The sequence below is a fragment of the Limulus polyphemus genome, unplaced genomic scaffold, assembly GCF_000517525.1.
Source record: "Limulus polyphemus unplaced genomic scaffold, Limulus_polyphemus-2.1.2 Scaffold2, whole genome shotgun sequence".
NCBI classification, from domain to species: domain Eukaryota; kingdom Metazoa; phylum Arthropoda; class Merostomata; order Xiphosura; family Limulidae; genus Limulus; species Limulus polyphemus.
The window spans coordinates 2,991,970-3,003,783 of record NW_013665612.1 but is presented as its reverse complement, the minus strand read 5'-3'; the positions used below and the strand labels follow the sequence as shown (position 1 = coordinate 3,003,783).

General features: G+C 32.2%; 1 protein-coding gene across 1 annotated transcript in view; it reads right to left on the bottom strand.

Annotated features, from left to right (window-relative positions):
- LOC106468014 (protein capicua homolog) overlaps positions 1–5,041 on the bottom strand; it is an 80,583-nt gene extending 75,542 nt beyond the window's left edge. Inside the window, 1 exon segment of the mRNA XM_022395947.1 lies at positions 4,726–5,041. The gene's annotated coding sequence lies outside the window, so the exon portion shown is untranslated.
- Between the last annotated feature and the right edge of the window lie 6,773 nt (positions 5,042–11,814).

Here is an 11,814-nt window from a genome sequence, read left to right as displayed (position 1 = left end):
TTGATAGTATTGAAGCATCATCTTTTTTCATACTTAACAATGAGAATAGTAGGACTAGGGGACACAAATATAAATTTTGGCATGGTAGGAGTCATCTTCAACTAAGACAGTTTCATTTTTCTGACAGGGTGGTTGGACTTTGGAATGGGTTGCCCACAGATGTTGTAGAGGCAGTAAATTTAAGTGAGTTTAAGAAAATGCTTGATAAGTATACGATTGATAAGGGCTGGCTTCAAGATTTTTTGAAAAATTATTTTAAGTTAGTTTAGAGTATGGAACAGCCGAGATGGACCAATAGGTCCCATGTTGTCCCAAAACATTATGTTATAATAATAATTGCTCAGCCTCTTTGTACTCAGTCTCTTCATCCATTCTTATGATGCAATTACTTAGAAATACAGCACTATTTCATAATCGATATCTTCACTGATTCTCCTGTTATTAAGTAGACCTATCTCATTGTGTACTACACAAGTAACAACTTGATAGGCCTTCCCAATGCAGTGAGCAATTTCTTAGCAAGCAAGTAAAGTACTGAATATTAAAAAAATAATAATTATAATTAACTCCTTAAACCCAAATGGATGCTACCAGCATCTGACTGAAAATCCTGATTTACCCATCAAACAGTGACAGTGTCTGAATAACATTTATGTCTCTTTGGCTGAAAACTAATCAAATCCATGTTATTATCCAGCTTTTAGAAATAGATCAAAAGTACAGTGAAGCATTATCATTTGTTCTGAAACAAATTTCAAATCAATGGTAGAATACACAAAAAATTAGAGGTGCATAATGTTTCAAGTTTTCCTGACCATTAATGCATTCACAGAATCCAAGGTTTGTTTCTTGACCTTGCAATGAATACTGAAAATCACTTTAACATCTGTAAACACTAAGTGTTAAGAAATACAACTTTATACAAAATTTTCTAAAATGTTAATAAACAGTTGGTTTCACTCTCGTGGGATCTAGACCTTATTGTTCAGGTTATGCCTGAAAACTTTACAAAAATTCTTTGGTTTTGGTAAGAGAGTTCAAGTTAAGTTGAGTATTATAGGTGATAACTCCAGAGGATGTGTTGACAACTACTGACCCTTCATGTGGACACCAGCTACTTTGCAGGATGCAGGAAATCCTTTAGTGTTTTTTTTTATCAAAGACCTTCTGGCTGTATAATGTCCTACTGATTCTCCATCTTTTGCTTTTCCTAGCTACACCACGTGGTACTCTGTTTTCTATCATTCCTTCCCTCTGAATTTAGATCAAGACCTTCCATGGTTGCCACTTTCACCTTACTAGTACAGATAAGGATGATATCCTGCAAGTAAAGTTGTGCTAGATTTAATAGAGAGGCTTCTTTTGCAAGCTTAACTCCTGATTGAGAGTGAAAGCTGGTTTAAGAGAACTCTACCAGTGAACATGGAGGACCACAAATAGCCAGAGTGTTCTTTGACATTCTAATTTAAAAGTTTGGTTATGAAATACAATTTAATGTGTAAGCTAAGTATTTTATTTTTATATAAATATTTTTTGCTTTTGAACTATCAGGACTCAGCTTCAATTTCAGGTGCCAGGATTGTATTCTGGTGTGCTCCAGCAGTACTACACATCTGCCTACCTACATTTGTGCATAGCTTATCTAACCAATAGTGTCATAATGTTATGTTTAACCCTAATAGAATAAATATTCTTGAAAAGGTAACTCAAAAATGACTTCTAGCAAGCTTTCAAGAGTTTACGATTATCAAGTTTCTCTCTAATTGCAATATACACACACACCAGTAACAAATCAAGGTTTTTTCTGAAAATCTGAGCACCACAGGCATGGTTTTTGTTTGTTTGTTTGTCATTAAGCACAAAGTTTCACAATGAGCTATCTGTGCAGTGCCCACCACATGTACTGAAACCTGTTTTTACTGTTATAAGCATTCAAGCTTATCAATGAGCCAATATGGAGCCCACAGGCATGGAATGGGTGGTTTTATCACTTTTAATTTCCCTAGAAGATGACTGAAAGCAACAACTTTTGGTTGATCTAGTTTCTAAAAATGTTTATTAACCACATACTAAAGAAATCCACCTTAATCATGGAGTACAATATGAGGTCTCCCTTCTCACCTCTGAGCACATACAGTGTAATACAAATACATCTCCCTCAACCAATAACACCACATCATACTCACAAAATCAGATACATTATGTAAGAATACCCCATTTTTTATGCTCAACCAAGAGTATTCCGGAAATACATGGTCAGAAGTGACTGAGTCAAAATTTACATAACCATTTTAAAGTGCACAACTCATTTATAAACATATGAATAAAAAATAATAATTGCAGCCATTTTATTTACAATTTTAGCTCTTATACGTAAAATAATCATACAATACAATTAATTCCCCATGGGAGTTTGACAAACTCTTTCTGCATCTGCTACTGCATAAATACACTCACACAGTGATGCAAAAGTCTTGCATCATCATCATATTTGTAAGTTCTGACCTACTACAATTTTTCAAAGTTATGACTGTGTTTTTACTAACTACCTTTTTTTTAGAATTTATTAGAATGTCATTAAACTTGTAAGAATATGATCAAAATGGTCTGCCTATGTTGGAGTTTCTGGATTGAGTCATCCTGCTATTGTATTTGCTTCAAATTGTTGTTGAATATTAGTCAAAATGTTAACTTTCAATAGAGTTACATACAAAAAATATATCTGCTACAAAATAAATAGCACATAATAACTCCAGAGTTACACATATTCTTATTCACCCCCTCATAAATTACAAGGATGTGGAAGAAACTCTTTCATACTCATAAAATACTAGTCAGTGACCACTGCTGCAAAAGAGGGGGCTGTAAAATTCCACCAAAATGCTTAAGAATAATGTTTATATTCAAGCTACTAAATAAAAAGGATCAAAACCATTTGACAAGAATAAGAAGTCAGAGGTTAAATAAGATGCCATATATACAACTCACAGGTGAGGATAACTGTCATCAAACCAAAGAATGTAGAAACTGGTAAAACATATCTACTCTTAAAAAAAATGCTTGCTATTTCCAAAAGCTAAAACTTAATATTATAAGCCACAAAAGATTACAAAACTGAAAAAAAAAAAAGTTCAAAAGATTTAAAGTATGTCAAAAAGATAAGCAGGAGTACAATGATCAGAAAATATAGCTTCATATATTATAAAAATATATCAGTAGTAATTTAACAAGTGAAGTGACACAATATGGAGTTCAGAAGTAGAGTACAAAACAAAAACAATTTTACTTTTCAAAAATCTACACAAGAAATTATAATAAAAAAGGTATTTCTTGGGCAAATGGAAACAATGTACAATGCTAGTACAACTTTATTTCATATGGAAAAGTACATTTAAAAGTAGCTTGTAAATTAACACTAACATGCAGGTTATTCTTAGAGCTTCATAGCTCTACCACCAGAAAATAAACAAAATAACCAAAACTGAAGTTGTACTAAATATTCTTCTCAAATACTAATGTGTATAAATATATACACACATCCAGCAAAAAACACAAATAACATTTACTGATTATTTATAATGTATACTCATCAATCTTTATTAGAAAAAAATTACATGTTTATACATATGATGCTAATATCTTAATTCATAAAGTTAGTTAGAATTTTTCACCTTAAAAATTTATGCAAGTTCTAGTACTTTCATTTGAAAATAGTGATGCCAATCAAAAAACATAATAGCATTTAATATAATTTTTACTATAGAAATTAGAAGTGATATGAGAATTATGAAACTTCCATGAGTCGTGAAAAAAAAAGAAGCATTTTTCATCTTCCTTAATGTCAAGTTTTAATTTTTTGTTGTTAAGCTCAAAGTACACAATGGGCTATTCCTGTTCGCCCCATTGCCGGCATCAAAACCCGATTTCTGAAGGTATAACTTAAGTCTAACTTACTGCTGACCTACAGAGGGGCAAAAACTTTAAGAGTTGATAGTGTTGCATTATCAACTGTCACAAATTACTATATTCCAATTTAACGTCAATCTCAAAATTATACAAGTTATAATTTATATACATATTGCACAGTTTTTTTTAACATTTCAATTTTCCTTCTGTCGTTACAGTTGTTACTTAGGCAGTCTAGTAAGCTAATAATTGAATTTACTACGAGTATGACACTGATGGTACGAGTATGAAAGGCAGAACCACTGTAAGTGTAACACAATTAACTGTGGTACTTAAAGTTAAAAGTATATTAATATTGTATAACTTAATATACAATAAAGCAGCATATTTTATCATCTGGAAATTAATGTTACAAAACTTACACTTATTTCTTGTTGATATGCTAGTATTAGCGCTTAGCAACTGCTTACGAAGATGGACCTTTACAGTATGAGAGTAATAGTACTAGTAGTAGTAGTAGTTGTGAAGTGCAAGTAGGACGTGTAATACTGAATCCCCCGTACAACAGAACTTAAAATACATTCTTACTGATAGTACATATCAAACTATATAACCATCGTTGGACATTTTAAAGATGCCTTCGCCTAACAATAACTTTATAAAATATAAATAAGTTGATCTTTTAAAGACGTTTAAAAATCACATGAAAACAACATATTTCTATCCACTTCTGTCCTAAACATTTAACACAACCTTACCTTTCAAACGGAATAAAGCGACTGAATGCCTTGAGCTAAAAATGGTGAATGAGTAACTCACCTCTCCACAACAGAAACAGGATTGGAAGATTCTTGTCACGTGCTTCTTGAAAGAAATAATCACATACACTTTTTTATGTTATAGTGGTGTTTATTCACCCAGGGCTTGCTACGAATGCATTACTAATCTCAGTTTTAAACTGCTATGTACGAATAGTTAAGGTTATAATGCAAAATTAATTTGTTGCGAACATTTATTTCATTTTCACTATACTATTACAGAATCTCGACAAAATATATAAGTATTGCATTTTAAGCACTCACACAGACCTAATCTTTGGCATTCACCAAGCTTGCTACGTGAGACCCAGCTGACACGTTCCTGGTACCATTGCAGGGATAATGACATCATTGATAAAGCAGCCAATCGGAGAGCTTTATTTCTTTATCAGGGAGAGTTTTCTTCGGATTATGAATACCAGGGCGCTTGAGTACTCGCTCGTGCTTGCGTGTTCGGAATTGTGGTGTGATATACTTTACCTACAAAGAAACACTATAGAAGATTTAGAAATTTACACTAAGAAGAAACATTATACGTGCACTCTATTTATTGAAATTAATAAACTACAGTCAACAACATACATGATTCTCAATCATAATAAACTGTGTATAATATAAAACATTATAATCTCAATAGACAAAAAAGTTTAAAAATGGAGGCGTATTTTTATTACCCCCATTTCACAACAAATGCGGGTCCGTTGGCCCTGTAATAGAGCTCAGGATTTTGAAGCTGGCGTGCCAGGTTCGAATCAGTGTGATATCAAAAAAAATTTCACGTACTTTAAGGTGTGGATGCATTATAATAGTGACAGTCAATTCCTTGGCGTAAATTATAGGTAGTAGGATGTCGCTGACTGGCTACCTTCCCTATAGTCAGTAGTTCAAAATTAGAGATGACGTTACATAGCCGTAGTAGCTTTGCCATGAATAGTAAATACAAATACACAACAAAACCATTGACCTCTTCCCACATCAAGTATATTTGATTTCAGTTATACTAAATAACTACTGAAGAAAGATAGTTTAGGCACACAATTGATATTAGCATGATCACACCATTAAATAATATTGAAAATACTGATAATAAAAACAGAACATAAAAACTAACATGCATTATGTAATTACATATAAGGTTATTCAAGACAAAGCATTTTTCAAAAGTAATATCTATAGTCTGCGGAATTTCTCTATTGTATCATAGTAATTTTACTGCTAACGTTAAAAATATTTCAATATTCTTTTAAAGAATTTTTAATTTGGTTTTGATTTTAAACGTTAATAATAAGATAATTTTTTAACCTGGATTTTTTTAATTATTCAAAAATATATAATGAAAAAAAATTATATTGGAAAAACAAAATCTGTGCTCTGCCCACCATGGGTATAGAAACTCGGTTTCTAGCGTTGTAAGTCCGCAGACATGCCGCTGTGCCACTGGAGAGGTCTTTATTCTGCCCACCACGGGGATCGAAACCAGGATTCTAGCGTTGTAAGTCCGCAGACATGCCGCTGTGCCACTGGAGAGGTCTTTATTCTGCCCACCACGGGTATCGAAACCAGGATTCTTGCGTTGTAACTCCGCAGACGTACCACTGTGGGGCATATAAATTTTAAATGTAAATATATTACTTTACCCGTTTTCTGGTTTTTATTCTGACATATAGCTTGTGATGCTACGAAACCGGTTAAATAAAGAAGAACTTGGTAAATAAAGAAAAATTTGGCAAAAAGAAAGGATTAGAGGTTTCTTATATATATATATATACTGGGAAGAAAACTCATTTTGCGTAGAAACTTTTTTTTTTTTAGTTGTGCTATTTTGTATTTGAATACTCAAAGTTTATGAAATGAAAAACAGTGCTGTGTATATTTGAAGGAATTAAGACAGTTAAATGACCTGCCTAGACTACTCGCGTAAGAGATTAGGTACATAGAGTTCTGAACAAATATGATGACCGTGGGGGGCGTCTCAATGACCACGAGATTAAACTTAAGTGGGTTAAACCTATTCCATAATACGTTATACCCAACAAGCACCTCTAGTACAAAATACATTTTGATCAAAAATGACAAACCGATCGAATTATCTGGTAAAAGACATCAGGTCTAACGACTCTTTCAAACCCCGGGTATCGGGGTCAAGTACCCTAAATGTCTATAAACAAATAAATAAATTCATATACAAAACTTTAACACATAAACGCTGCTGTTAGAGACGAGGCTCTGAGGGATGAGAGATCCATTTCCCAAACACCTTTCCTTTTGCAATGCATAGTAGTATCTACTCCTAATTTCATTTTTGCAGAAGTTTAAAGAGCTTTCCACGCACATATGGTGACGTCGTCCGTACTTTCCTATTCCTAATTTCATTTTTGCATAATTTGATAAAGTTTGAAAAAGCTTTCTACATGCGCGCACACACACAGTTACTTTTTAATTATATATATATATTACAAAATACACACTATTACTCTCCATCATAGATGTGACTTAATGTTGCTGTTCACTTGTTAAATGTTATGCCAACTTACTTTAACCGTTGCTCTTGGAATATTGATTCGAAGACTACTGAAAGCCTGATAGTATTTTTTTAAAAGTCAATCCCAAACACAGGGCAATTTTTGGTACGTTCATAGAGTTATCTGAATTGATTAAATATATTTAACATAGGGATCAAAAATATAAATTTCATGAAAAATACATATATATTTAAATATTAAAGAAATGCGTTAAATATAATACTTAGATGACAAATGAGATAGTACTGAACGAATGAAACAAAAAAAAATAAAAGTGATATATTTGAAACTATATGTAGAAAGGAAATATTTACAAGCTTGAGATAAACTTGATAGAAATGAATTATTTTAAACACCAATTAATTATCACTTAGCAAGACGTAATATAAAAATAAGTTATGTTTTTCACTGAAAAGATACAGAAGTTAATATAATAAAGCAGGACTAGTATATACATATTTCTAACTGTTGCTTAAATTCGTGACCATTTAAGGATTCCATTTACTTTCGTACGTGTTGTATTCAATTGTTTCAAATCCGTGTGAAACATAATGAAATCTACTATCTAATAAGAAACATTTCCAGTACGAATTGATTTAACTTTATTGAAATCTATATTAAAAATTCGGAATCATCACAAACGTCACGCATAAAAAAATATTAGAGATATCCTATACTTCAAAGATTTTCATGTGTTTAACATATAGGACACAACATTATAAAATGTGGATGATGTGTGACTGTATTTACACAATTTAAGCCCAATTCTCTTTTAATATTTCTTTTATTTATCTCTAGATCCCACCTATTACTTCAGCACAAATATACAAGATACTTTTCTTTTTTTAATAGTTTGTTCCCACGATGTTTACTTTAATGATTAAGCACACTTTGGTGATGCTTTATATTCGTAAGGGGAATTGTAGGCGGATTTACAAATGCCGCGTTTCATTATCACAGACTTTCTTACATCTTTAATGTTTAATGATTCTTTTTCCAGGTATAATGGCAAAAATCAGTGTACTCCCTTAATTTACTTTCTTCTTTACTAATCTGAGCTTTACGAATGAATAGATTGCTTCTTTTTTTTTGGTGAACATTTTTAGTATTTTAAACCCCTTTGGAGATAGAAAATTATAAGATCAAATATTTTATATTTAAGGGCTTTTGTTAATCATTAAAAGAAGCTTACACGTGTACTGACTGTAAGGGTGTGGGTGTTAATGTCACTGCTTCGGGTAACAGATATCTTTTAAATTAACGTATTCAATGATCACCCCATCGCGTTTCTCATAAAGAAGAACTTGAAGGCTTTGGTTAAAAATAAATAACAAACTTAAATGTTTATACGAGTTACATTGAATTTCGAAGAAAAATAATCAGGTTGAAAAGTAACGTAATAATCCTTCACAGGAACTGTTTGTAAAAAAAAAACAACAAAAAAAAACAATTTTTCATTTGCTTACTTTATAGTCATTATTTGGTCTTTGTTTAATTCATTTGATTGTAGTACTTTCTTATTACACTTCACCAATAATTATCAAAAGCTAATGTCCCAAGTTTTGAATCAAGTGATGAATTACTTTTATGAAAGTCAGTGTATAACTTGATTGTTAATATAACTTGTCAAATAAACCTTTCAATCAACATTAATTAAAATATATTAAATTCAAGTTACACCAATAAACAAACTTGAATAAGCTATTAATCCAATGCGCTGAGAATCGTTGTTTCTACTCGAAGTCGTCAAACTGGATTTCTAAGGTAAAGCTCTTCTGATTTCACATTGAGCACATTCAAATAAAACCAGCAACATTGGGCAATAATTTTCTAATCGAATCATACGGAGCATTAATTTAGCTTGAATAAAAAATAAGAGAAAGAACAAATGAAATTAAGGCAGGGATTTTAATCAATGCTGCTCTTTTTAAATGCATAATTGTACATTCTTCATTTGTCTTTTCTGGGACATATTTAGAATTACATAGCGACACAAAGGTTAAATGACAGATAACTATTTGACAGATTGTTTAGGCAGAGTATTCATGATGAAACTTAGTTTAATGGACGGCAACTGCCTGTTGTACAAACACAAGAGCAGTTTGTTTGTTTTAAGTTATGCACAAAGCTACACAGTGGGCTATCTGTGCTCTGCCCACCATGGGTATCGAAACCCGGTTTCTAGCGTTGTAAGTCCGCAGACATACCGCTGTGCCACTGGGGGTGTCACAAGAGTAGAGAACGACGTTTCGAAAGACGAAAGGCAGAAGACTTTCGAAACGTCGTCCTCTACACTTGTGTTTCTAAGACAGACAGTTGCCGTCCATTCAACTAAGTTTCCACAGATAATTCATTATACCGTAGACTTTACGAATGAAATCAAAGAAACGGAGAGTAAAAGAGAAAATTAAAGTTGCTTATAAACTACGAAAATTTACGCATCAAAGTCATGTTTGTTTATACAGAGTAATGCATCAAAACTCCAAGGAATAATCTCTTCCATATCGAAACAAAAACTATCCAATGATAGAGTTTACAGTATCTATCTTACAAAAAATAACCTACTCAAAACATCTAAATATTTATATTTTTAGAAAACTCTTGACTAAATCGAAAAGAAAGTGTTTCTTTAAAGAAAAATTGTAATTAAAATTCTTATTATTATTAGCACAAAAGAAGAAGAAATAGAGCACTTTCTTCCTTGAGGAAGATCTAGATTCCCAACTGTTAGGTTTCTCCTAGGCGTATTTGGTTTATACATTTTTTAGGTATCATGAAGTCATTATAATTGCCATTATTCATATGATGAATATCGTTTTTTTACTAACTTAATTATTAATTTAAATGTCCGTATTATAACCTTAAAGGATCACAATATGATAGTACTGTCTGTTCTGTTGTATGTTCATGTAACTACTTCGCAGTGTGTGGATGGATCTGCACCAAAATTGGTATGGAGGTTCATTAGGCCTATGCGGAGGAATATACAAATTTTCAGTTTTGCATCTTACGTTTTGCCATTTTTAAGAGCGTTTTTGCGTTTTTTTACAACTACTTCACACTCTTCTAACATGACCACTTTAAAACAGCTCCAACTGTATTGAAGCTGTTTTAAATGACAGTCTTAAGCCTACTATGGGGAGGGAAGGAGTTTTCTAAGTATTTTATTTCATGGTGTTGATTGATCTGGTTACATATAAAGGAAGCAGTTTTCATGTCCTAAGATAACCTTTCATTAATCACGAATTTACATAACTTCCGTCCAAGGGACAGATACTCCAGCTAGTAAATCAATAAGGTTTATCAGGCAAAAGTTGATCGTTTTCTTGTGAAATCTGATGACTCATTAAGTATAACACTATGTGTATATTTATAGTCTGTAGGCCTTCAATAATTTCAAGTTATTTAAAACAGAATGAATAAACGTCCCCGATTTCTGGGGATAGCCCCGGACGAAGATTGTTGTCTTCGGGAGGAAAACATCCCAGGAAGTGTTTGTTTTATTTGTTTGTTGTTGTTTTTTTATTTCGCGCAAACTTACACCAGGGCTATCTGCGCTAGCCGTCCCAGGAAGTGTTCCCGATTCGAAAAAAATCGCCTTGAAATACCCTTACCTCTCACTTATTATATTTAGTATGAAGTCTGCAGCAGAAATGCATTAGAAAACACATTCAACTAACTATTATTAGTACTAGCAGAAACAACCGGACAGGTATAACTGCTAGTTCCTGCGGAAGGCTATTGGGCCTGCGGCCTTTTATGGAATTGTTTGACAGTTCTACAACAATGTACTCATACTTGACATTCAATAATGTTCACCATCCATGAGAAAAAGGAGTTTATTGAAATTTTAGTTTAAAAATGAGCTATTATCACAGAATTACATCACAGAATAGATTTTATTGAAGTATTTCTTTGTAGACGCAGTTATTAATGAAAGTGCCTTGATTTTCTATTGCAAAACTAATGAGATTTTCACTAACGAAAAACAAATAATTTATTTAAAGTTTGTTTTTGATTGTTTTATATTTGAAAGTTACTCCTTTTTTGTTTGTAATTATTATTGGCTAAATCTGAAACATATCATTTTTGTGGAAATTTCAATTGTTTTATTTATTGCTCAGCTATAAAAATACTGCCTAGTTATAAAAAAAATATTATCCAGTTATGATTGTTGATGATCGGTGCGGTAGTTTCCGAGATCCGAGTTTTGGACTTGTACACCGCAAGCTCCATTATAATAAGATAAGCTTAGCTATAGTATCGTAATATTACGACATCGGTGCTGTCGCCACAGCTACGACGTTGAATATGTCATAGAGCACATTCCTGTTTCTTTTTAAAATAACAAAGTCGTAAAACAAATAAACTTATCAGAAAAAATACAACTGTCGCTAATACAGCAAGCTTCTCCAATAATTTCTGCGTCAAGAATTATCGTGGATACAGGTACTTTAAAATATTTCGATTTTTTTTCTGTTGCAACAAGTTTTATATACAGGGTGTCCCAAAAAAATGTATACATACTTTAAATGCTTATAAATACAATGTTTATTAAGATATATCTA